The sequence below is a fragment of the Camellia sinensis genome, chromosome 4, assembly GCF_055761805.1.
Source record: "Camellia sinensis isolate YWXY chromosome 4, ASM5576180v1, whole genome shotgun sequence".
NCBI lineage: Eukaryota > Viridiplantae > Streptophyta > Magnoliopsida > Ericales > Theaceae > Camellia > Camellia sinensis.
The window spans coordinates 42,785,134-42,812,147 of NC_138964.1; the positions used below are offsets into that span (position 1 = coordinate 42,785,134).

Genomic DNA, 27,014 nt, shown 5'->3' on the forward strand with positions numbered 1-27,014 from the left:
TGAGTGAGGAAGCCTCCTAACCCAGGTTGGCCAATCACTTATATCAGTGATGGATAGTAAATCAAATCTCCAATTTCAATCTTTTTCACTTATTAGGTGCCAGAGGTTCAAAATATGCCAAAAACAACATGGGTCAAGCATGGCCAATCATGAGAAACAATAAAATGCCAACTACATTAATGAATTGATCTTCACTGTAACCTTGACTTTCTAATAAATTTTCTTTAGCGTGAAGAATCAAAATATTTTCTGTTTTCATGACATAAGCAACAATATTAAGGACATTGAAGTGGAAATTATGTTCTCTAATGCTATGCTAACAACCTAACCCTATTTTCTAGTCAGTGGATGCTTACTTTAGCAGCATAGCAAGCTGCATTAAAAAGTAGGCCATCATCAGTAATTTGACCCTTCTCCTCTAATCTCCTTTTGATCTGCTCTCGTGCCCCAACATAAGTAATGCCATATACTGAAGTCATCACTGTCTGTTTCACTAGTTTCCAGTTTCCTATCCACCTGAAAGCTAACAAAGTTAAAGGTCATTATCTAGAATTCGTCTTCTTATAAATATGTAATGTGGTCTAAAACTCAAACATTTCAGGGAAGTGAGGGAGAAGTAAAAGAAAACAACCTGTCCAATTAAGAGCTTGGCTAATAAAGCATTTGGACTAGTTGCAGGATCCTTATTGCTGTCCCTTACCATGATATCATGAACCCTGCCAGATTAAACTGTTGCTTTTTAAGGGTCATGAATGCAGCATTAAAATATTAACAACAAAGTAATGCATGAGACAAAAGATCAAAGCCTCCTCTCCCACACCTCCCTTTCCCTTCTCCTTTTTTTATTTGGTTGAGAAGGGAGAGGGAAGGGTAAGAAAGGGGTTACTAGTTTATGACTTTGCCCAAATATGTTTACAAAAGTGCTTTTTCGAGGCAAGACGGTGATGAAGAAGTTCATTAAGGTTCCACATTCCCTTCCTCTTGTTCGCTGTTGGGTGAAAAGGGTAGGTGGAACCATGGAAACTCTCCCAAACCCTTTTTCCTTTCCCACCTATTTTCCTGCTATCAAATACTAGAAACTCCAAATGTTGTTTAGAGGCCAGAAGTGATGAAGTGTAAGGTTCCTCCTTTCCTTTCACCTGTTCACTATTGGGTGAAAAGAATATGTTGATCCAAAGAAACTTGTGGGTATCTATATTATGCTTGGCACGTGGCGAGCCCTACGGGTGTCACGTTGCACCACTAGACATCCATGTGGCAGACCCCTGAGGCACCACGATGAGTATGTCATCACCACTATACATACACGTGGCAGACCTCTGAGGCACCACGATGAGTGTCATCACCACCACACATCCATGTGGTAGACCCCTGAGGCACCACGATGAGTCGGGGTCGTATGCCTAGCCTAAGCGGGGGCATGCACACCACCAAGTATGAAAACAAGGCCACAGCCTACTTTGATAGAGCTGGCTCACCTAGAGCTCTTTATGACCCTTCATAACTCAAGAAATATATTCTCTACCCACGCACCCCAGCTCCATAGCAACATAGTTGGACTCTTGGCTCACCTATGTATACTTAGCTACTAAAGATGAGCCCTTAGCTCACCTATGCACTCACCCTCTTGGCTACCTAGGTTGGGAGCAGGACCTACGCACTCCCCTTGGGATCATTAGAGAATTGTGTATTGGAGGCTAAGACCTCAGGATCGTCCAAGGTCATGTAGCTGTCTCCCTACAGTGACAACTCCCCCTTTGACCTGGCTTAGAGAAAGGGACGTTGACCTTACACTTACATTTGATGCACATATGATACGCCTCTCAAGATATCATACCTACAGCTGCAGCTCCTGTGATGCAACCTTCCCAAGGACCTGAATCATAGGACACAGCTAGTAGGGCTGATATTACCCTCCTGTCGAGTCAAGGAGAACTCGCCACCTGTCTTAAGGTTGCTTGGACTCCAATACTCCTAGAGTCTATATAACGACATCATATGTGCAGCCACAATAACACAACAAGAGCAACAAGAATCATATAACATACACTAAGTGTTCAAGGTCCCTCACTGCCACCCCTTTCCTCTCTAAGCTTGCCTTGGTCTTTTCCTCTTCTATCTCTGGTAATCTCAGGGCATTGAAGTGCCTACCATCTTCCCAGAGATCAACGACCGATCACCTCTAATCTCTATCACCCACAAAACTCTCTCCTCTCTTTTTTTTCCTACCCCTTCTCCTTTCCTTCTATCAAATACTAGAAACTCTCTTCATCCATCATCTAGAAAAGACAGAAAGGGGAATGAAAAGGAAAAGAGAAATGAGATTTCTCCCTCTTCCTTTCCCCTCCCCTTTCCTCTTCAACTATGAATTGCCATGGAAATACAGACTATAAGCTATCATAGGGTTTATAATAGCTTAAAGAGAACAATGATTGGATTCCAAGTTCATAATAGATATCATTATACCTTGCAGCAATTTCGGAGTAACATCAGCAGGTTTCTCTCCAGCAACTAAGTTGATAGCAGCTGCTTCCAACTGTAAAAACAGAGCCACCATAGAGAAGGCAGAGGACGTGAATGTACTCTAAATCAATTATCAATGCCAAAACTCCACGCAAAATAAATAAATAAATTAATTGATTAATGATAAAATTTGCCAAAAAAACAATTGAAAGCAGAGGTTACAGCATTAACTCCAAATATGACCACAAAAAATAAATTGAACATAAAATACTAGACAAGACTTGAAGCTTAAATCTATGAAATCCATACTCAATTCACCATGGAAATAGAATAAATGTGTACAGCCATTGCATGAACCATAAAAGCAAGCCTCCTAGGCAGATTAAAGAAGAAAACATAAAAGCAAGCTTCCATGGCTGGTACATCAGGGGCTACAAATAAATAGAATCTCAAAAAGAGAATTCCACCAAAAACATAGGCTTACTAAACATAAGATTTCAATAGTCTCATAAAAATGACTATTGCACATGTTTCCCAAGTAATGCATAAAAGAAGAAAACAATGTCAACGATGCAAAGACAATATTATCTTTGAAACAAAAACGAAATTTATTAAGCAAAGCAATAGAAAGGGAGATATCATCTAGCAAAGAATGAAACAATATAAGTTCGAACAGAATACTTACAGCATCTCTTCCCAAGGCTGCATAGTGCTGTAGGCCATTGCATGAACCATCCTAAAAGAAGAAAGTGCAGCATCAAGATCAGGCTATAAGAAGCCAAATAAGGTGAATGGTTCTATTCAAAATCCTCTAACTATAAACAAAACCCAAAAGGTACTTAATTCAGGTACAAGCAAGTAAAACCAATCAATGAAGTAGTTAAGTCGCATCCTACAAATTACAAATACAAATTGGTTGTACAGATCAAAAGCATGACAGAAGATTACAAACAATGCACAAATAATGGCATACATGTGTCAGAAATATGCAGAGGATGTTACATACATGTCATGAGAGGAAAATTGCAAGGCCAAACCTCAATAGAATCCAAAACATCCAATTTTACAATTGGGAAAAGAAAAGCCCAACTAAAATCTTTCTTACATATTACAAGGGGTGCATGGTTGTCTGCAATTGCGTATTATCTTAATCCAAGGTTTCATTATGCTCCTGATTTTAATGCGGATTATGAGATAAAGAAGGGACTTTATAAGACAATTAAAAGGATGTGCCCCACAAGTGAATTGCAAGAAAAGGTGGATAGGCAACTAGATATGTTTCACAATGTGGAAAACATGTTTGGGATGGAGATGGCCATTCAAATGCGAAGCAAGAAACAACCTAGTATAACATTAACTTTCATTTATTTAGGATTCCCATTTGTTTTACTAAAGTAGTGATTAATTTTTGTTAATACTTGATAGTCTTGTGGTGGGCCTCTTTCAAACTCTTGCCATTCGTGTTCTTAGCTAATTGTAGTGCAACAGGATGCGAGAAAAATTGGAGTACATTTAATCAGGTACAAAAAAAATATATAAATTAATTTCAAAAAATATTTTAGTTTTCAAATGAATAATAAATCCTAATTCAACCCTCCTCCTTTAATAGGTGCATACTAAGTGGAGGAATCGATTGGAACAACAAAGACTTTATGCACTTGTGTTCACAAAGTATGATCTCCGATTAGAAGCAAGGCACCAAAAAAGGGCAGAACAAGGGCATGCCTATGATCCTATTTCTCTATCGGATATGGAATAAGATGATGAGTGGATAATTGAAAAAGAAGATCCTACCCTACCTGAGGACACCGCAAGGCTAGATATTGATGAATGTTTTCAATTTCAAGCGGGATCAAGTAGCAAAAGAAGAAGAGAGGTAATATACTTTTACTCTTATTTGTAGCGCGTAGAAATCTCAACAATATAAATAAAGGGAAACAAGTGGTTGAAGCTTAGTTGCACAAAACAGAAGCGGGGACGGGGATGGGGACGGGGACGGGGGCGGGGGGCGAGATAGCATGGCCACTTAGAAGAGTCGTAGGTTGGGAGCGCTTATGTATTATTTTATTGATAATATTTTTAATTTATCTATATAAACTTTTATTTATTTATTTATTTATTTTTTTGATAAATAACCAAACTTTATTAAAAAGCATCAAGATGATGCAAATAATACAAATAAGGAAGCCAAAGAGGCGACACAAACAAACGAACTAACAAATCAAATCTTCCACAAATTCAACAAAAGCCAAAACATCCGGATCAACCGATCTAGTCACCCAACCATACAAAATCGTAAGAAGCCGCCGTTCTAACCAAAGGACTAAATGAGACAACCCCTGAAAGACGCGCCTATTTCGCTCCAACCAAACCAACCAAAGAATACAATGCGAAGCAAGCATCCACGCCTTCCGACGTCTCCTACCAACACGACTCCCTACCCAACTATGCAGAACTGCTTGAACCGACGCCGGCTGCACCCAAGCCAAACCAAAAGTTGCAACAACTAACACCCAAAGGCGAGAAGACACGGGACAATGAATGAACAAATGGTCCACTGACTCCGCAGCACCACAACACAAACAACACCAATTAACCAATATGTGGCCACGACGAATTAAATTATCCAAGGTCAAAACACGGCCCAACATAGCTGTCCACACAAAAAAGGCCACCTTAGATGGCGTACCCGAGACCCAGACACACTTCCAAGGGAAAGCAACCTCCTCCACATGAGCAAGCACATGATAAAAAGAAGAAACGGAAAAAATCCCATTAGCCCCAAGACAGTCCCAAACCAAAGAGTCCTGTCCGTCCTCACCCACTCGTAACTCATATAAAAAAGCCAACAACTCCACCAGCTGACCTTGCTCTCAATCCTGAACATCACGACGCAGGCCGACATTCCAAAAAGTCGAACCCCCCTGGCCAGACCACACAGCACCCGCCAACATCTCAGCATCCATGGCAATTCCAAAAATCAAAGGGAACCGCTCTTCTAAAGTAAGATCACCACACCATCGATCGCGCCAAAACCGAACCCTATCCCCTACCCCAACCTTGAGTTTCACCCGCTTCCAAAACTCCTCCCACCCCAACCAGATCCCCTTCCATAGGCCAAAACCATGAGAATGCCCTACCCGCCCCGAACACCACCCGCCTTGCCCCACACCAAACTTTACAACCACTACCCTTTGCCAGAAACGGTCATGCTCTACCACAAACCGCCACAACCATTTACCCAACAAGGCTATATTGAATAAGACCAGCCTGCGAATCCCCAAATCCCCCCTGAACCTTGGGACGACAAATCCGATCCCAGGCCACCAAAGGGTAATGGGAACCCTCCCCCCCGAACCCCACAAGAAATCCCTCTGCAATTTCTCTATCCACTTGGCTACTGACACCGGGATCACATGGACAGACATAAAATATGTCGGGATGGAAGATAGAACACTCTTAATCAACGTAAGTCTCCATCCTTTTGACAAATATTGCCACTTCCAACCTGCCAACCGCCGCTGCACATGGTCCACCACCCTATCCCACACCCCTATGGCCTTAAAAGACGCCCCCAAAGGTAATCCCAAATACGTAACTGGCAAAGTGGCCACCTTACACCTGAGAATAGCTGCCAGTACCGAAATCGTAGCCACCTCCCCCACTGGGATCAACTCGGACTTTGCTAAGTTCACCCGAAGCCCTGAAACGGCCTCAAAACACAATAACACACATCTCAAATACCCAATTTGATCCACATCCGCATCAAAAAAAATAAGAGCATCATCGGCATAGAACAAATGAGAAACCGACAAATTATCAGGATCCTTTCCCACCGCAAATCCCTGCAACCGACCTCCCTGCACCGCTCTAGATAACAATCGCCCCAACGCTTCCATCATCAGAATAAACAATAAAGGAGATAAAGGGTCTCCTTGCCGGAGCCCCCTATAAGTAGGAAAGAATCCCGCTGGAGACCCATTCACAAGAACTGACATCCGCACAGTAGAAATACAGAATTGGATCCAACGCCTCCACCGAACCCCAAAACCGAGCCTGTCTAACATATATAGTAAAAACTTCCAATTAACATTATCATAAGCCTTCTCAATATCAAGTTTGCAAATAAGGCCCGCCTGCCCTTGGCGGATTCGAGAATCCACACATTCATTTGCCACTAAAACTACATCCAGAATTTGCCGGCCGCCCACAAAAGCATTCTGAGACTCCAAAACCACCCCTTCCAACACACCTCGTAACCTATTAGCCAACACTTTCGCCAAAAGCTTATACATACTACCCAACAGACTGATTGGACGAAAGTTCCGAATATCCTCCGCCCCACCTTTCTTTGGGATTAAAGCAATAAATGTGGCATTAAGACTACGCTCAAACTCACCAGTCTGATGAAACTGCTCAAACATTGCCATCACATCAGCTTTCATGACCTCCCAGCAATGCTGAAAGAATGCTAAAGTAAAACCATCGGGACTCGGCGCCTTATCCCCAGGCATACTACGCAAAGCCTCCAAGACCTCCTCTTCTGAGAACGGGCTCTCCAACCGACAACTAACCGTGTCTGAAATTAAATCGAAAGAAACACCATCCAGGCTTGGCCTCCATACCTTCCCCTCATCCCGAAACAGGTGCTCATAGAAGCCCACAATTCCGGCCCTAACCGTATCTGAAGAAGACAGCTCCACATCATTTACACGCATACGACTTATCTGATTCACCCTCCGATGGGCATTCGCCACTCGATGAAAAAACTTTGTATTACGATCCCCATCTTTTAACCACAAGCATCTGGATTTTTGTCGAAAACTAATCTCCTCCATACGGGCAATCTGGCCAAACTCCTTACGAACCTCAACACGACGACGAAGATCAGCCGCAGACAAAATCCCCTTAAATTCTTTGACGTCCAATTCCAGCAACACCGCGAACACAGCAGCCTTCTAAGCCTCCAAGCGACCAAACACTTCCCTATTCCACCTCTTCAAATCGGACTTAAGAAGTTTCAATTTCTGTGCCAGACGACAACTAGGCAAACCTGAGAGCACATAACTATCCTACCAGCCCTTAACCCGCTCTAGAAAACCCTTAGACAACAACCACATGTTCTCAAACCAAAACGGCGATGGCCCACTCCGGATACCCCCACTATCCAATAAAACTAGCCAATGATCTGAAACTGGACGATGCAAACGTGTTTGGATCACGTTTGGAAAATGCTCCTCCCAATTCCCTGTGACCAAAAATCTATCAAGTCGAGACATCACCCCACCTCCAGACCATGTAAATGCACCACCCTGCATAGGAAAATCCACTAACTCCGCCTCATCAATGAATGGCGAGAACATCCGCATAGAAGCCGTTACCGAAGTTGCCCCCCTCTTCTCCTCCAAACTCCGGACCACATTGAAGTCACCACCGACACACCATGGAACCCCCCACCGAAAGGCAATGTAGTGAAGCTCCTCCCAGAAACCAATCCGCTCCCCTCCATGAACCGGTCCATAAACACCTGTGAATGCCCAACGGAAGTCATCCTCAATACAACGAAAAAGGCAAGAAATGGAATAAGCCCCCACCTCCTCCTCCTCCTTTACTAGCACCCTCCTATCCCAACAAAGAAGAACTCCCCTAGCCACCCCTTGGGCAGGTAAAAACGCCCAATCCACAAACCGACCTCCCCATAACTCTCAAACCATCTTGACCCCCAAACTCTCCATCTTGGTTTCTTGTAGACAAACCACATCTGCACGCGCAGTTTTTAACAAAGATTTGACCATCACCTGTTTTCCCCTATCATTTAAACCACGCACATTCCAAGATAACATTTTTAACCGCATTGTAACATCAATGGAGTACCACGACCCTTCCTAGCAACCCGGCCATCCCCACCTTCACTCCGATCATAATTGATAGAACACTCCAATCTTCTTAATTCCCTAACACTCCTCTCATTGTGTTTCAAAGGCGTCACCACCTGGCAATTTGGGGCACTCTCCCTCCAGGAGCCCTCAATAGCAGAAAATAAAGCAAAAGCCTCATGCTCATGACCCTCAAAAGACTACCCCAAGAAATGACTAACCTCATTTATGCGAGAAAGAACCCACCTTGATACCTCCACCGAGCTCGGAATAACATCCTCGTGAAAATCAAATACCGGACTAGCAAAGCCCTCCTCAACCACAACATCCGCAACATCTACCGCAGCATCCACTACCTCGGGCTGGACCACCAACGCTAGCCTATCTACCTGCATGGACCAACAACCTGCATCACCATTTCCGTCGGGCTCACAATTTGCCCCACAACTCAGTTCCTGCAAACATGGTTCAACCCCCACAAGTACAGAAAAATTATTTGGGGAAACTGCAACAGAAGACCCAATTGAGTGGGAAGAACCACCGAAATCCTCCGCGGCATTCTTCTCCTGAGGTAGCCCAGATTCCGATGACGCGGTCATGGCAGTAAGGGGCCGACTGAGTTCTAAAATATTCGGAGCAACCACCACCGGAGATCCAGAGTCTCCGAAAATCACCACGGAAGTCGTCACCTGAGGTCGCCCAAACTCCGGCGAAGCGTCGAAGGCAGTATCGACCCGGTGAAGCCCCAATCCGTCACAAAGAGAGGCACAAACCCGAGTAAGGGTTGGATTGTTTTGACCCGGGTTGGGTAGAACCGGATCTAACACCACTGGGCCTAAACCACTCCCAGAGGCCTTGAAAGTAACCTCTCTACCAGCTAAGCCCATATCTGGAGGGTGATTGACCTGAGCCCACCTCTGCTGGCCCAAAGAAACATCAATAGAATTATGGGCCTCAGAAAGACACAATTGTGGACCTGGTAAAACCCCTAAAGAGCCCACGATTGAGCTAGCTTGGGTAGTGGGACAAACCCACACCTCTTTACCCTGAAGATCAGTGGGTTAACCAGATCGCCCAAATCGCTGCTTATACTCGTTGACCCCCACAATCTTCACACAGCCCCAATTTGTCCGCCGCAGATCTCGTCGTTCCAATCCAAAATCCAAACCACCCTCCTCGCCGCCGGGCGGCGCCACAGGAACAACCAACGGCCGGACCTCCACCCAAATTGGTAACGAAAATGACCACGATCTCCACCGGAGCAAGACAATTTGCGGCATTTTCTCCAAACCCCTCACACACAAACGAAGAGAACCAAGATCCACCGATGACTCGTCTGCCTCTAAAAAGCCACCACACTGGTCACCAAGGACTCGATAAACCGCCTCCCCACGAAGATGCAACGGTAAACCCATCACACGAATCCACTGTCTTGGTCCTGGTAGTGAGTCCATCCCCGAAGCATAGAGGGCCAATGGTGTCCACCAGTCCAACAACAAATCTCGGCCATCAAGAGTCCATCACCGACGCAACACAATTTCTGCCTCGTGTCTGGAAGAGAAGACAAACAGAAAGGCCTGATCACCAAGGGAACGCACTTCCACCTGCCCCGACGTCGTCCATCAACGACTGATCCATTCTGACATAGCTGCAAAACTCAAGCCTTTGCCCCGCACACCTCTCAGATGGCCCACCAATGCCTTATCCAGAAGTTTAAACCATTCCCCTTCCAGTGCTGAATGTACCGCCTGACCCACTGCCACCAGACCAGGATGTGCCACTGCCATGGGTGTAGAAGTAGGTAGCCCCATCCGCCGCACACCAACAGGGCGCTTAGCCCAACCATCACCTAATCCGAACCCTTCAATCACCAAAGCCAAATCCCCCCACCCATCTCCAAAGGCAGACACCGGAAAGAACAGCTGAGTCCTCCGCTTCCCCTCCATCACCACTATCTGGATAGATGACCCACCCTCCTCACCTCAAACCCAAACTGCAACACTACGGCTGCTCTACGGCTGCTGCCCCTAAGGCGTCCCATAAATCAAAGGGCCCCAGGATCCAACGAAGCCTCCCGCAATTTTGCCACCAGCCAACATACTTCAAATCCAACAAGCAAGACCGCCCGTCGAAGCCCCTGACCCCGTTTCACAATCGACAAACACTGGCGCCCAATCGCATCCACTACCGCCTCCTCCAGTTCAAAAGACCGACCGCCGAGAAAAAGGATTCGCCGGCATGGCCCTACTTCTGATGTCACAGGTAACATTAAAATGTCCTATTGGACATGGGATTCTAGAGGTACTTTTTTTTTATTTTTAATTGACATGTATAAAACATATTTTTTGGGGCTTTATTCAAATATATTAAAGTCATATTATTTTGTTTATTTTTATATTTTTTATATATATATGCCTGTTTTTTAATGGGCTTTGATTGTAATATAATTAGTATTTAGTATCCAATATTTTTTAATCTACAAGCTAAGACCAACTATAGGCCCAATGAAGCCCATTGAACTTTTTAAATGAAAGCCCATGACCATCTAGGTCAAAATAAAATATATACTACTAAAAAAATAAAAATAAAAAGGGAAGAAAGAAGGATAAATCCAGCAAATAAAGTGAGCAGCTTTGTCGTCTTCTCTCTCTTCGAAGACTGGTCTGATTTGAAGGTTTCCTTCAACTTCTCCCTCGATCTCGTTCGCTTCATCTGTTTTCAAAAGGTATGCCATCTTTCTTCTTCTTCTTCTTCTTCTCCTTCTCCTTCTTCATATTTGATATCAGATTCTTTTTCTTTTCTTCTCGTAGATGGATCTTCAGATCTACTTTTCTTTTTCTTTTTTTATTGCTTTTGGAGTTCACCAGCGCTTCCATCTAGATAAAAACGTGTTTCTCTCCCAAAAGAGTCGCGTTTCTTCCTAAGAAACACAGCCTGGATGCATAATTGCTCTAACTAGTTGAAGTTGCTGATGATGATGATGACGAAAAGAGAGAAAATATTGAGCAAGTAGATGTTGGAAGTGAAAATGAATTGATAGATGTTCTTGATGATGACATGATTGATATTTAGAAATTGGAAGTTCAATAGCCTGTTGTGTTGTATGCCAGTAGGGATGGCAATGGGGGTTAATGGGGTGGATATTAATTCCCCATCTCCATTCCCCTATAATAAATTTTTCCCATTCCCCATTCCCCATTCCCCATGGGTACCACCCTCCGCATCTCCTAATAGGTTTGGATTTTTCCTAACCCATCTTAATCCCCATTTCTTTTTTATTTTTTATATTTAATGTTAACAACCATTTTTTTTTTAATGTTCACAACAAAAGCTAAATATACCTTCAATCTCTTTTTTTATTTTTTATTTTTTATTTAAGGTTCACAACAAAAGCTAAATATACATTCTTCTTCTTCTTTTTTTTATAATATATTTAATGTTAACAACTTTATTTTTTTATTTTTTTATTTTTTTAAGGTTCACACAAAAGCTAAATATACATTCAATCTTATTTTATTTTATTTGGTTCAACAACAAAATCAAATACACATTAATTAATTAATTAAAAAGTTTGTTTTATGATAATCAAATATATAATTTTAAGACAATCAAATAAGTTTTAATAATTGAAAAAAAAAATGTGGAAGAACATGGAAGATTAAAAAAAGAATTACAACCACTCATTTTATTTGCTGCCCACCTAATGATAGCAAGATTGAGAGAAAAATATATACACGATGTTGTTTCTAAAGTTATAGCTCATTTCTCCAGACTTCCTATATCCTTTAATGTCTTTCCATTAACAAAAGAGTGATGAAAATGTCTGACATACTGGAGTATTGAGTCAAAGTCAGATTGCCTATTCATAGTAAAGTACATTTCCAAATGTTTAGAAGCCAATTTCAGATTAGGAACTTACACAATAAAATATCGCTAGCAATAACCAGATCCCAATCCATCAAACAATTGAGCAAAGTTAAAAGACATACAAACGAGGGATCTACTATACCTATCATGTCATATTGTTCATTCCCTAAGTCTAATTTTACAATGAAAAAAAAAAAAATTCCACCAATCATGAGAATGAAGGTCAAAAGCATCAAATCTTATTGATAGTCCTCACCAATATTTTCTTGGATCTATCTTCCTTATCGTATGAAAGAGAAAAAGAACTCACGCTTAATGTGAGGAAGGAGGGGAGAAATTCCATTAACTCTACAATTATGAGCTATGTTCTCTGTAATTTCTTGATCATCATAGTATGAGGTAGTGATGTCAAATTCCCTCTTTACTTTGTTTATTTGTGTCTTCACGCCATTATGTCCATTAATTCCAATCACTTTACCTTACTAAAAGAGATGTCGGTGTAAGTACACTAAAAATATGGGGTTATTATTTCTTTTCTTTCATTATTTTATTTTATTTTTTCAGATCTTAGGAGAATGGATCCATTCTTTTATTAGTTTTACATGAACAGAGGAGCATTAGCCAATTCAATAGCTGATCAACACAACAAAGTGAAAATTCAACAGTATTGATCAATATTTGATGAAAGTAAAATTGAAAGATTGGATTAGTACCTGAAACAATCCCTAAAATCCCAAGACTCTCTCTCTCTCTCTCTCTCTCTCTCTCTCTCTCTCTCTTTAAAAACCCCTATTTCTGTCTCTACAAGCTAAAAGGGATCAACTTTCCACTCAACATTCTCTTCTCTCTCTCTTCTTATTCAATGGAAATGTTAAAACACTCATTTTATTTTGACTATATAAAGCAACCAATCATCAAAACAGAGATAACTTATTTGCTTAAAAACTTAAGGAGTAGCTATATTGATCTTGATCATTTGCAGAGGCAATTGCCATTTTTGTAACAAAGCTTTTATGCAATCCATTTTGACCCTAAACCCTTTTAACATAACATAACATAACATAACATAGCAAAGTCCCAAGAAAATAAATAGACAGTAAATCAATTTCATCTTCCACATGAGAAATCAAAGCTAAAAATTTCCAAATGCATCAGAATTCACAACTGATTTAAATCCATAGCTTTAAACAACATTAAGTTAAAATTTCCATGAATCAAAGCAACAACTCTGTGAAGCTAACCGTATTTTCTGTTGATTGATGCGTAAGTCTCTTCGACAGGTTTCGCCAATTGCAAAAGAATGCCAAAAACTCTGTGAAGCAACAACTCTGTTTGGAAGTTGAGAAAGTGATAAATAGATGAATTTGTAAACACAAACAAAACAAGAGAGAATGATAGGCCTTCAACTAGAAGTGACTCTGCTGCCATGGGCCAAGACAAGGGGCTGAACTCAGGAGCAGTCAGTAGTGGTTTGGATAGTGGGCTGGACTGGATGATGGACCAGACAACAGAACCAGATAACCCAGATAACAGATCAATTACAGCTCAGTGACTTGGTGCGGGATTAGCAGAAGATGTTAAAGTTGTTGAGCAGGATAAGCAAAAGTGGTTAAAATAGTTGAGAGATATTGTATAAGGAGGGAGATAAGGAGAGAGGAGAGATTATTATTTTTTTTGTAATGAAGAAGCTTGGGATCTAACATTTCCCAGAGTTGGAACCCAGTTTCAATTCAATATAATTTTCCATTGCTATCTCAATTTCAGTCTCAATCAGTCTCAATCTTTTCTCTCAATTTCCATTTTCATCACTCATCTTATCACTGGTATCAGAGCTAGCAGTTCCTCGGCCAGAATTGCTAATGTCGGAGACTCGTGCACAGGAACAAAAGAGGATGGAGGAAACCATTCGCCAGTTGCACGAGAGTGACGAACGTTTGGTTCGCCAACAGCATGAAAGTGAAGCACGAACGCAGCTTGCTCTCAACCAGCTCAAGGAGATGATCATGGCTCTCACCCTTCGTGGTGATTAGAAACAACCACCGACAGAAGATTTGGGCGGAGATTCCGTTACCCCTCATAGATCTTCACCCCACAACTCTGGCTACATACAAACTCGTTATGCCAAAATTGATTTTCCCCAATTCTCAAGTGAGGATCCTACTGGTTGGATTTATAAGTGTGAGCGTTTCTTTGAATTTAATCAGATTGATGAAGGTAGTAAAGTAAAACTGGCTGTGATGCATCTCACTGACAAGGTGATACTGTGGTATCAATGGTTTGAGCGAACTTAGAAAATGCCTACCTGGGCTGAATTCTCTCATGGACTTTAACTGCGTTTTGGCCCCAATGCTTTTGACTTTGAGGACCCTATGGGGAAATTGACCAAGTTGAAGCAGTTTACGTCTATTAAGCTGTACCATGAGCGATTTGAAGAGTTAGCCAACAAAACCAAAGGTTTAACGGAGGAGTTCTTTGTTAGCTATTTTGTCAGTGGATTGAAAGATGAGATCAAAACTGGTGTCCAAATGTTCCAACCTACTACCATCTCCCATGCCACAGGCTTGGCAAGGTTACAAGAAGAAAGCATTGAAGCCCTTAGTAGACGAAACAAAATTCCCCACAGATCATCCACCAGTAATTGGTCTTTCCCTTCCCCAACCCTCTCATTACCAAAACCCTTTCCCTCAAGTGGACCTAAACCTGATACCAAAACCCCAGAACCTACTGACTCCAAATACCAACCAACCAACCACTTCTCCCAACTCAACCCTAACCAGTACCATCCATTTTCCCATCAAGAGACTAAGTCGCAAGGAAATGGAGGCCAGAAAAGAGAAAGGGCTTTGCTACAACTGTGACGAAAAATATGTCAGGGGACACAAGTGCCAAAGGAAACAATTGTATTTGATGCTTGGGGAAGACGAGGAATCAAATGCTCCAGAACAGGAATTACAAGAGGAGGGAGACTCTCAGATGAGTGATGACATGCAGATTTCAGTGCATGCTTTGTCAGGTAGCCTATCCTTTAGGACCATGAGAATACTTGGGAAGGTCAAGGGGAGGCCCATCACTATCTTAATTGATTCTGGCAATACCCACACCTTTGTGGAGCCAAGTGTGGCTAAGAGTTCTGGACATTTAGTGGAACCCACCACAGATTTGCCAGTCACAGTGGCTGATGGAACCAAATTATGTAGCAAAGGACTGTGTAAGGCCTTCACATGGGAAATACAGGGAGCCACCTTCACCACAGAGGTGCGTATCCTGGCTATTGGAGGGTGTGACATGGTGCTTAGGGTGCAGTGGTTGTCCACCTTAGGACCAATACTTTGGGATTTTAAGAACCTCCAAATGCAGTTCCAATTGGAGGGACAGGCCATCCTTCTCAAGGGAGACACTGGCTGCAAGGTGGAACAAGTGTCTAGCAAGCAAGTGAGCAAGGCTTTGCAGCAAACCAACCAAGGTTACCTAGTCCAGTTGTACAGTATCACAGCTGCACATGTAGAACAGGTACCCACTGATATTACTATCATTTTAGATGATTTTAATGATGTATTTGTGGAGCCTAGCACCCTCCCTCCTCAACGATTGATTGACCACCGCATTCCCCTAACACAAGGCAGTGTACCCGTCCATGTGAGGCCATATCGGTATCCATACATACAAAAGAATGAAATTGAAAAAATAGTCAAAGAAATGCTGGATGCTGGAATCATTAGACCAAGTACCAGTCCTTTTTCCTCCCCTGTGCTATTAGTGAAAAAGAAGGATCACACTTGGAGGATATGTGTTGATTACAGAGAATTGAACAAGTTGACGATTAAGGACAAATTCCCCATCCCTATAATTGATGAACTATTGGATGAATTGCATGGTGCCAAAGTGTTCACAAAGCTCGATTTACGAGCTGGATACCATCAAATCAGAGTGAATCCTGAAGACATCTCCAAAACTACTTTCAGAACTCACGAGGGCCATTATGAATTTTTGGTTATGCCTTTTGGGCTGACCAATGCACCCTCCACTTTTCAAAGCCTAATGAATTTAGTTTTTAAACCCTATCTCAGGAGGTTTGTACTGGTCTTCTTTGATGACATCTTAATATATAGTAAAACTTGGGCTGACCATCTTCATCACTTACAAACCACTTTACAATTATTGAGGACCAACCAGCTCTATGTCAAGAAGTCTAAGTGTGCCTTTGGACAACAATCTTTGGAGTATTTGGGGCATATTATTTCTGGACAAGGTATGGCAGCAGATCCAGTTAAGATTGGGGCTATGGCCCCATTTGGTAGAACTGTAGGAAAGTGATTATAACGTATAACCTAACAGCTTATACCTTATAACTGTGAACATAAGCTGATTTTTTACTTATAAGTTAAGCTTCTCCTCCCCCACTCAAAGAATAAGTTGATTTTTGACTTACAAAAAGCTATAAGCCGTATTATTAAGCTGAACCAAACACATCAAAATAGCTTAAATTAAACTAAAAGCTGAAATAAGCTGGAAATAAGCCCTATCAAACAGGGCCTATGTTGCAATGGCCCAGACCAATATCTATCAAGGCATTGAGGGGATTTCTGGGGCTAGCCGATTATTACCGACGATTTGTGAAAAATTATGGGAAAGTTTGTGCACCACTTACCACTCTATTGAAGAAGGACTCCTTTGGATGGAATGAACAAGCAGAAAATGGCTTCAACACCTTAAAAGCAGCTATGGCTTCCACACCTGTGTTAGTACTACCAAACAATGATAAGGACTTCATTTTGGAGTGTGATGCATCTGGCACAGGCATAGGAGCAGTACTCACGCAAGATGGGCGTCCCATAGCTTATATTAGCAAGGCTTTGGCACCCAAGCATTTAGGGCTATCAACCTATGAGAAAGAGTTATTGGTAGTGGTATATGTTGTCCACAAGTGGGGACACTACCTTTTGGGAAGACATTTCACCATCAAGACTAACCATCTCAGTCTTAAGTGCCTACTAGACCAAAAGATCTCCACTACTATGCAACAAAAGTGGCTCACAAACTTGCTTGGCTATGACTATGACATTGTTTTCAAGGCTGGGCACGAGAACAAAGCTGCAGATGCTTTATCCAGACAGAGCATGGAACAAGTTTGCACAGTTTCAGCTCTCTCAGTTGTCCAACCTGAGTGGCTCAATTCTCTCAAATGGGAATGGCATACTGACCCAACCCTCAAAACACTCATTGAGGGCTTAACCAATGACCCAACCGCAAAACCAGGCTATTCTTGGACGCATGGGCTGTTGACCTACAAAGGCAGACTAGTAGTGGGCTCAAATGCACAGCTCAAGGAGTTACTTATGCAGGAGATACATGCTACCCCTTTGGGAGGACATTCTGGTACTAAAAAAACTTATCACCGAGCAAGACGATCATTTTATTAGAAGGGTATGAAGAGGGACATATATGCTTTTGTGGCCCAATGTGATAATTGTCAGAGGAACAAAATTGAGACAGTAGCTTCCCCTGGCCTACTGCAGCCCTTGCCCATCCCAGAAGGCATCTAGTCCGATATATCCATGGACTTTGTGGAAGGGCTCCCCAATTCCCATGGCAAGACTGTCATACTAGTGGTAGTGGACAGATTGTCCAAGTACACTCATTTCATTGCCCTATCCCATCCTTATACAGCTGTGGAAGTAGCCCAAGCTTTCTTGGATACCATCTACAAATTGCATGGCATGCCTAAATCTATCGTATCTGATCGGGATCCCATTTTCACCAGCAACTTTTGGCGGGAACTGTTCCAGTTACAAGGAACAAAACTAAACCTCAGCACCTCTTACCACCCTCAAACGAATGGCCAAACTGAGGTGGTCAATAGGTGTCTTGAGGTGTACCTAAGGTGCATGACAAGAGATAGGCCCAAGGCATGGGCTCACTGGCTGCCCTTGGCTGAGTGGTGGTTCAATACCAACTACCACACTGCCACCAAGCTAACACCATACCAAGTGGTGTATGGACAAGTACCCCCTTCTCACATCCACTATATTCCAGGGGTCTCCAATGTGGCTGCAGTTGATCAGTCGGGTAGGGATAGGGAAGCAACTCTAAAAATCCTCAAGGAACACCTAGTCCAAGCCCAAAATAGCATGAAGCAACAGGCAGATCAACATCGAACTGAAAGACAGTTTGCAGTGGGAGGTTAGGTATTCCTAAAATTGCAGCCCTACAAGCAAAGGACATTACAATGCCGGTCTAACATAAAACTGTCCCCAAGATTTTATGGGCCATTTCAAGTGTTGAAGAAGGTGGGTCAGGTAGCTTACCAATTGGACCTACCCCCACACTCTAAGTTGCACCCAGTTTTCCATGTGTCCCTGCTCAAGAAGAAGTTGGGAGACCACACCACACCACAAGCCACATTTCTACCTGTAGGGACTGATGGTGTCATTGAACCTAAACCCATTGCAGTCTTGGACAGACGTTTGATCAAGTATAAAGGTAGACCAGCTAGTCAATTGTTGGTCCAATGGTCTAATTCATACCCAGAGGATGCAACTTGGGAGCTGTATCAAGATCTCCAAACCAAATTTCCAACTTTCCAGCCTTGGGGACAAGGCTCTTTTCAAGGGGGAGGGAATGATAGGCCTTCAACTAGAAGTGACTCTGCTGCCATGGGCCAAGACAAGGGGCTAAACTCAGGAGCAGTCACCAATGGTTTGGACAGTGGGCTGGACTGGATGATGGGCCAGACAACAGAACCAGATAACCCAGATAATAGATCAATTATAGCTCAGTGACTTGGTGCGGGATTAGCGGAAGATGTTAAAGTTGTTAAGCGGGATAAGTGGAAGTGGTTAGAATAGTTGAGAGATATTGTATAAGGAGGGAGATAAGGAGAGAGGAGAGATTATTATTTTTTTTGTAATGAAGAAGCTTGGGATCTAACGCTTCCCAGAGTTGGAACCCAGTTTCAATTCATTATAATTTTCCATTGCTATCTCAATTTCAGTCTCAATCTATCTCAATCTTTTCTCTCAATTTCCATTTTCATCACTCATCTTATCAGAGAAAGAGAGAATGGAAGAGAAAGAGAGAACGAGATAGAGAAACTCACCACGCCGGAGAACCACCGTTGTAACGCAGACAGAGATCGTCGCCGCTAGATCGTTGCCTTTGCAAAACCTATGGAGATTGTTGCCTTCGCTGCTATGTGAGAGTGAGAAAGAGAACCCTAACATATGGGGAAATGGGCGGGTACCCATTCCCGACCCATATCCTATGGATATTTTAAAAACCCACTTAATTAATCCTATGGGTAAAAAAAAAAGGGGAAAAATTCATATATTTGGATTAGATCTCCATGGATATCCATAGGGTAAGATCTCCATTGCCATCCACTATGCCTAATGATGTCATTTTGGATTTTGAATTTTCTCAAAAGCTAGTTTTTGAAGCTTGAACTTTGATCTATAAACTTTTGGAGCTTCCTCTTAAATCAATGAAACAATGATGCATGAAATTTATAGTAGATTGTTATTTTTTTTTTCATTTTAAGCACTATATTTGTGATTTTATATGTATATATATTTTTTACAAAAAAAATATGAACAGCAGCCAAAGACTTTTAAATAAGAGTAATCCGGGATGCTTCCAGCAAGAACTTACACGGTGATCAAGTATGTTGCAGTCAACACAGCTTCTGCGCAAACGAGGTACATTCATCATAAGATTCACGATTCAGTTTTTGAGAAATACGATCCATGATTTGATTCGTGATTTGACAACCATGTGAGGGTGTAAATAAAGGACAAATTACTCTTTCTTTTTCCATTATATCGTATTGGTTATTATGTTGATCAATGCTCTCTTCCATAACCAATTGATGTCTTTGCATGAGCGCAACTTAATAGCGACTATGGAGTGGATACCTGGTTTATACACCATCACCTATTTGAGATCGGTTACCTCTTAGTTCATTGCACCTGGACCTTGAAGGGCCTTGGGCCAGAGGGGAATTGGAAGCGAACCTTCTTGCATGTCTGTATCTCTTTTGTTTATACCAAACAGTACAAGGAAAGCTCATTGGAGTATTTTTTTAAATGAGTTCCAAATTTTGACCATTGTTAACATGAAACTCTCTTTGAAAGAAGAGACTTATTTTAGGAATGGAGACAAAACCCTAGTGAAATTCAATCCCTAGGAAATATTTCCAAAACATTTCAGGAACTTGTCAGAAACTTGAAAACTTCCTAGAAACACACTTCTCATAATTTATAGTTTTTCAACTATTTTTTCATGTTCATATAGTTTCAACAATAATATGTTGTAGCTCTTATAAATTTCTCTAAATATTAGTTAACATCAATAGTTTAATTGATAATAAAAGTATTCTAATGCATTATATTACCATTTTAAGATCCCTAATAAATTTAAGGGTAATTACACTGACCTCCCTGAGATGCTAATTCCAGATTTCTTCCTCGAGGTTTCTAAAATAACCCTGACCTCCCTGTCAATCTTGTCTCCCTAACACCATTAGAAAAGGGCGGTCTTTACTTATTTAGCCCTACAATGAATTGAGACATTTTCTCCATTTGATTTGTAACGAAACAATTTTATAACCTCACCACAATACTCTCTCTATTTGCAAAACCAAACAACACAAGAACTTTACAACAAAACACAAACAATGCACTCAACTTCACTGCCATTATCTTAACCACCACTACCACCTCATCTTCATCATTACCCCCTCCCCTCTTGCCTCCCCTTCCCTACAACTATCCCCCACCATCTCCCACCCACTTTTGTGACCACCATCGCCACCAACTACCACCAGTTATCTCCTACCCAATCATCAGCCACCACAACCATCAGCTACTAACCACCACCGCAATCTCTTTCAAGAAAAATGCAACTCCTTCAACCCTAACCGTGAAACCCTCCACCCACCCCACAAGAGTCAAATCGAGTAATGAGTTGAGATGGATCTGATGGTGATAATCAATAACATTGGTGTGCAATTCCACTAGGTCGACAATGATGATCAACATGTTGGGTCGATGGTTAGCTAAGACCAACGTGTGTGTTTATTTATTTATTTATTTTTTTTGAACAAGCAACAATAGAATTTTATTAATAACAAAAGTAATAACCGAGTGGAGGACATGAAGTCCTCATACAATGACTAACGATCAAAGCATTAATCCAACTAGTAAAAATGGAAAAACAAAACAGAAAACATTCCACCATTAAACATGACAAACAACAGCCCAATCCCCAAAAATAAAAAATAGGGAAATTCCTTTAAAAGGGGAAGCCACACAAGCCAAGATTTAAGCCAAATGCCTCGCCTTATCCCAACATGCCAAATGCCTCACCAATTATGAAGCACGGACATCTCTCTGAAGATAGTGTATGGGTGTCCGACACGTGTCGGACACGAACACGCATCGAACTTCGTTCTTCTTCTTTCATCACTTTGAAGGTCGTCTCTCTCTCTCTGCGCTTTTCGTCTCTCTTTGTCGCAGTTTGTCCCTCTCTGTCACTCATAGATCGTCTCTCTATGTCTCTCACAGATCGCCTCTCTCTGTGTTTTCGTCATCACCCCCTCTCTGTTTCTTGTCTCTCTCGCAGATCCCCTCTCTCTCTCTCTCTCACTGATTGTCTTCGTTTCTCTTTTTTTTGTCTCTCTCTCTCTCTCTTGCTTTTTATTTATTTTTTTTCTTTTTCTTCTCAGATTGAAAATACTTTTTTTTTATAACAAAAACCCTATTTTTTATTTATACTAAGACCCTCTTTTTTCCCTCTTTTTATTTTTTCTATTTTTTTTTCAATTTTAGACATATAATAAATAAATAAAATTATATATATTAAACATCTCCCCAGTGTGTCGTGTCTCTCATTTTTTGAAAATTTACATGTCCGTGTCGTGTCCGTGTCCGTGTCCGTGTCCATGCTTCATTGCCCACCAACATGTTGGGTCAACAGTCATGATCAAACATCCACAATCGCTACAATTTAATGGAGATCTAGACATTTCCGATCAATATGGTCTTTTCCAATGAGTGGGCTCAAGATGATTTTGAAAGGGGATGATGGACGAAGGGTGGGGAGGGGAACAAGAAAGGGGTTTGTTGTGGACAGTAGAAGGTTAGAGAAGAATGATGGAGAGAGAGAGGGGGAGGAGGAAGAAAGAGGGCTTCCATAAGGGTAGGGGGTGGGGTTATGCATCAGTGTAATTTACCAAAATTTAATTATGCATGTCTTAAACGTTCTTATATCACCTAGTGTTTTCCATTACACATAATTATTTTGGACCATATTTCTGTTTCCTACTTATGTTTCCCGTATTGGAACTATGCTTTTGACTAATAACATCTTGAGAGATTCAAATACATTAGTTTCAATCAATTCCTTAATCGTCATGTGAACTATTTGGCCCACCCCAAGAAAGCATATCCCATTACTAGATCTGAATTACATGATTTCAAACCAGGACCCAAGTTCTTCAAGTGATGGAGATTGGAGACATCTCAATTTAAAGGTAAAATGCATCTCAATAAAATGGAGATTAGTAACAAAGGGAATAAGCAAAATATAAGATATTTCTTTGCAAGTAAAATTTGATGAGCACAAAAGGGGTGATATACGGGTGATTTGCTTTCAAGATCTACTCAAGCACAACAATAAAGCATGTATGGATGTAAAGGAGACCCTCAACTCAGGCTAGGGTGCAGAAAATAGTTATTATATATCTTTCAGTAGGTTTGGGATTACAACAAGGTAAGCTGGATCTATAATTAGCATTACTCTTACAAATGCAATTGCTAAAAATGTTTCCTAGTAAATAAAGCATCCTTGGAGAAATTTACAAAAGATATTTTCAGCTTGCATAAGTTGATAGATGTTCTTTTATGATTCCAAGGCATCCAAAAACACTTACCTGATGAATAGGTAGGTGGGAGATGACAGTATGCGGGGATGAGCTTTTTAAGGCTTCTGACAGATTAATACAAGTTGCCAAACATTGAAAAGGATCTTCAGCAGTTAACCACCACCGATTTCCATGAAAAAGGTTGTCTGCTGAATCCAATACATCATCTAGATGGCTTTCCACAAACGCTAGGCGTACATTTTGTGCAATTCATTTTTTACAGTGCAAGTTCAAAGAAACATAAAAGAGCAATACGATATTTAATTTTTTTTGAAAGAAATAAATCATACAAAAAGCTTAAGTTCAATATCACATCATTGAGAATGCAACTCTTGGTTGATTTTTTTTGCCTTTCTCACACTCCATTTCCATTTTTTTATTTCTGCTAAATCCTCTGATTGTGGCCTCTTAGGTATGGGAACCTGCAAGTGAATGAAAAGCAGTGCCAGATTGATTACTTAAGGTATAGCTACAGAAAACAAAATCTAACATATCAAGTTGTATAAGTAGTCTACCAATGATCAAGTGTCAGATTAACCAGCTAGAAGAATTGCAGAAAACCATAATGATTGGATGAATTTTTTTTTTTTTTTGGATAAATATAATGATTGGATGATCCTTTTGCATAGCCATCAAAAATGGCAAACATTGCAGGGGAAATTTTAGGAGTATAATCGAAAGGATTTTCCAATCACATTACAAGCTGTTTCCCATGGATAACAAAGAAGCAAGAACTATCAAGCTTCTCTATAGTGACAAATTGAGAACGGCCTCGCTATCAATGGTTGACCACTCTTACAAGAATATTATCACTAAATGCACCATACAAACATCCACACTGAATGGGAAGTTGTAAGTTTTCTAAACACAACTGTATATTAGATTGAATTGATTGAACAAAGAATACATACATCATTTATATAGAGTACCACTAATTCCTAACCCTACATGGATACATCACTGAGATATATAGAAGTCTAATAGATATAGGACACTTATTCCTAATCCTAGGAGAACACATATTCTCACACCCCCGCTCAAACTCAAGGTGTTTTAGCAGAAAACACAGAGAGTTTGCTAAGAAGAAACTAAAACCGAGTAGTAGTGTGAGTCTTGGTGAAGAAGTCCGCAAGTTGCAAAGTTGAAAGAATGAAAGGAAGCAAGATAGAGGCAGACTGCAGATGTTGGCGAACAAAGTGACAATTAATCTCAATGTGTTTTGTCCGCTCATGGAAGACAGTATTGTGGGCAATCTGAACAGCACTGCGGTTGTCACAATAGAGAGAGGCCGGAGAAGACTAAGAGACACCCAAATCAGACAAAAGACAACAAAGCCAAACAATCTCAGCAGTGGCATGAGCCATAGCACGATACTCAGCTTCGGCAGTAGAGCGGGCAACGACTGATTATTTCTTATTTTTCCAAGAGATTAAGGAATCACCAAGAAACATACAGAAACCAGACGTAGACTTGCGATCAGTAACATCACCAGCCCAATCAGAGTCAGCATAGGCCACCAAGTCCAAAGAGGAAGTAGAGGACAATAGTAAGCCTTGAAATATGGTACCCCTGAGATAGCAAAGAATGTGAACCAAAGTAGCCCAATGGGTAGAGTGAGGAGCAGAAACGAACTGACTAACCACATGAACAGCATAAGCAAGATCAGGGCGAGTGACAATCAAATAAACTAAACAACCCACAAGCTCGCGATATAAAATAAGATCATCCAGAGGGACACCATCAGTAGAATTAAGCTTCACATTAAGCTCAATAGGTGTATCAGAAACCTTAGTATCGGTAAGACCAGCACGGTGAATGACTTCATTACCATACTTAGCCTGAGACAGAAAATAGCCCTTTGGAGAAGAAGCAACCTCAATACCAAGAAAATACCATAACGGACCCAAATCTTTCATTTCAAAGGTGTGGAAGAGATGCTGCTTGACGTCAGAGATAGCAGAATAGTCAGAGCCAGTGATGATCATATCATCCACATAGAGTAAGAGAGCAACAAAACCAGCCGATGTATGTCTCAGAAATAAACCAGAGTCGGAAGCAGAAGAATGAAACCCAAGCTCAGTAACAGCAGTCTGAAAGCGATCATACCAAGCACGAGGAGACTGCTTGAGACCATACAGAGAACGCCGAAGACGACAAACTTGGCCAGAGGAATGGGGAAGACCAGGGGGAGGACGCATGTAGACCTCCTCAGTGAGACAACCATTAAGAAAAGCATTCTTTACGTCCATCTGATAGAGAGACCAATGTCGAATAGCAGCAACAGAAATAAAGGTACGGACAGTAGTCATCTTGGCAACAGGTGCAAAGGACTCCTCATAATCAATACCATACTCCTATGAGAAACCCTTGGCAACCAAACGAACTTTGTAGCGCTCGAGAGAACCATCAGAATGAGTCTTGACTTTATAGACCCATTTGCAACCAACGAGATTCTTGCCAGCAGACAAAGGAACTAACTCCCAAGTGTTAGTCTTCTGTAAGGCAAACAACTCATCCTCCATAGCTTGAACCCAATTAGGATCCTAACAGGCCTCCGTGTGAGATTGTGGTTCTGAAAAAGAGTGAATAACAGACAAAAAAGTACGATAGGAAGCAGAAAAACATGTATTAGACCAACCCAACTTGTTTGGAGGACGACGCTCACGAGTAGGATATCGGTGTGTAGCAGGATCAAAGTCATCAGAAGCAAAAGGAGCAGCAACAGGAGTAGAGACTACTGGTGGTGGGGGAGCCTGACGACGAGAATAGACCAACAACGGAGGGGGAGAAGAAGCTGAAGGAGGAGAAGGAGCCATAGGTGACGTAGACGGAGAAGTACGAATGGACTCAACAGGAACAGTGGAGATGTACCCATCATATGGGACCTTAGAAGGAAATGGGTCAATGTGTACCAAATCCTCTTTGGAAACTGGAGCAGTGAGAGGAGGAAGCTGAAAGTAAGACAGACGTTCGAGAAAGGCAACATGACGGGAGACATAAAGGCGACGAGAGACAGGATCGTAACAGCAGTAGCCTTTTTGAGTAAGACTGTAACCCAAAAAGACACAGAGGACAGACCGAGCACTAAGTTTGGTCCTATCTTTGCGGGAAAGAAGGACAAAATAGGCAGACCCAAACACACAAAGAAGGAAGTAGTTAAGAATGTGAGAGAACAAAGCCTCATAAGGAGACTAACTAGAAAGAAGGGGAGTAGGCATGCGGTTGAGAAGAAAAGCAGCAGTAAGAACTGCCTCCCCCCAGAATGGAGCCGAAACTGAGGCAGAGAGAAGAAGAGCCTAGCTGTCTCAAGGAGATGACAGTGTTTACGCTCGGCTTGACCATTTTGGGCAGGTGTATCTGTACAGGAAGTTTGATGAATGGTACCCAAATTGGCCAAATACTCACAAAACTCATTTTTTAAATATTCTCCACCTAAGTCAGACCGTAACACTTTAATAGTAGACCCAAGCTGAGTAGTAATCATAGACTGAAAGGTACGGTATATCTGATAGAAATTAGACTTATAAGTCATAAGATAAACCCAAGTGTAACGGGTGCAATCATCAACAAATGACACATAGTATGCAGAACCCCCCTTGGTGAGAACAGGAGAAGGACCCCAGACATCAGTATGAACTAAAGAAAACGGTGTAGCAGATATAGAAGTACTGTTACGGAAAGGTAAGACTGTCATTTTGGCAAGTTTACACCCCCGACACTCTGTAAGTTGACTAGGAGAAACTTTACCCAATATACCTGACTGAGCTAAAGATCGTAAGCGGTCAGCAGACAAATGCCCTAATCTAGAATGCCACAAATAGAAAGGACTGAACAGAGAATCTAACTGAAAAGAAGAAAAGGCAGTTGAAGAGGTAGTCATAGGCAGATGC

The 27,014-nt window shown here is 41.6% G+C and overlaps 1 pseudogene across 1 annotated transcript in view; it reads right to left on the reverse strand.

The window, feature by feature from the left end:
• LOC114270372 (DNA-directed RNA polymerase 3, chloroplastic-like) overlaps positions 1-27,014 on the reverse strand; it is a 141,289-nt pseudogene that overhangs the window by 16,098 nt on the left and 98,177 nt on the right. Inside the window, exons 11-16 of the transcript XR_014365877.1 lie at positions 23,415-23,546; positions 23,134-23,316; positions 3,149-3,199; positions 2,467-2,536; positions 628-716; positions 357-505 (exon numbers count right to left, since the gene is read on the reverse strand). The product of XR_014365877.1 is annotated as a DNA-directed RNA polymerase 3, chloroplastic-like (transcript). The remainder of the gene's footprint in view (positions 1-356; positions 506-627; positions 717-2,466; positions 2,537-3,148; positions 3,200-23,133; positions 23,317-23,414; positions 23,547-27,014) is intronic.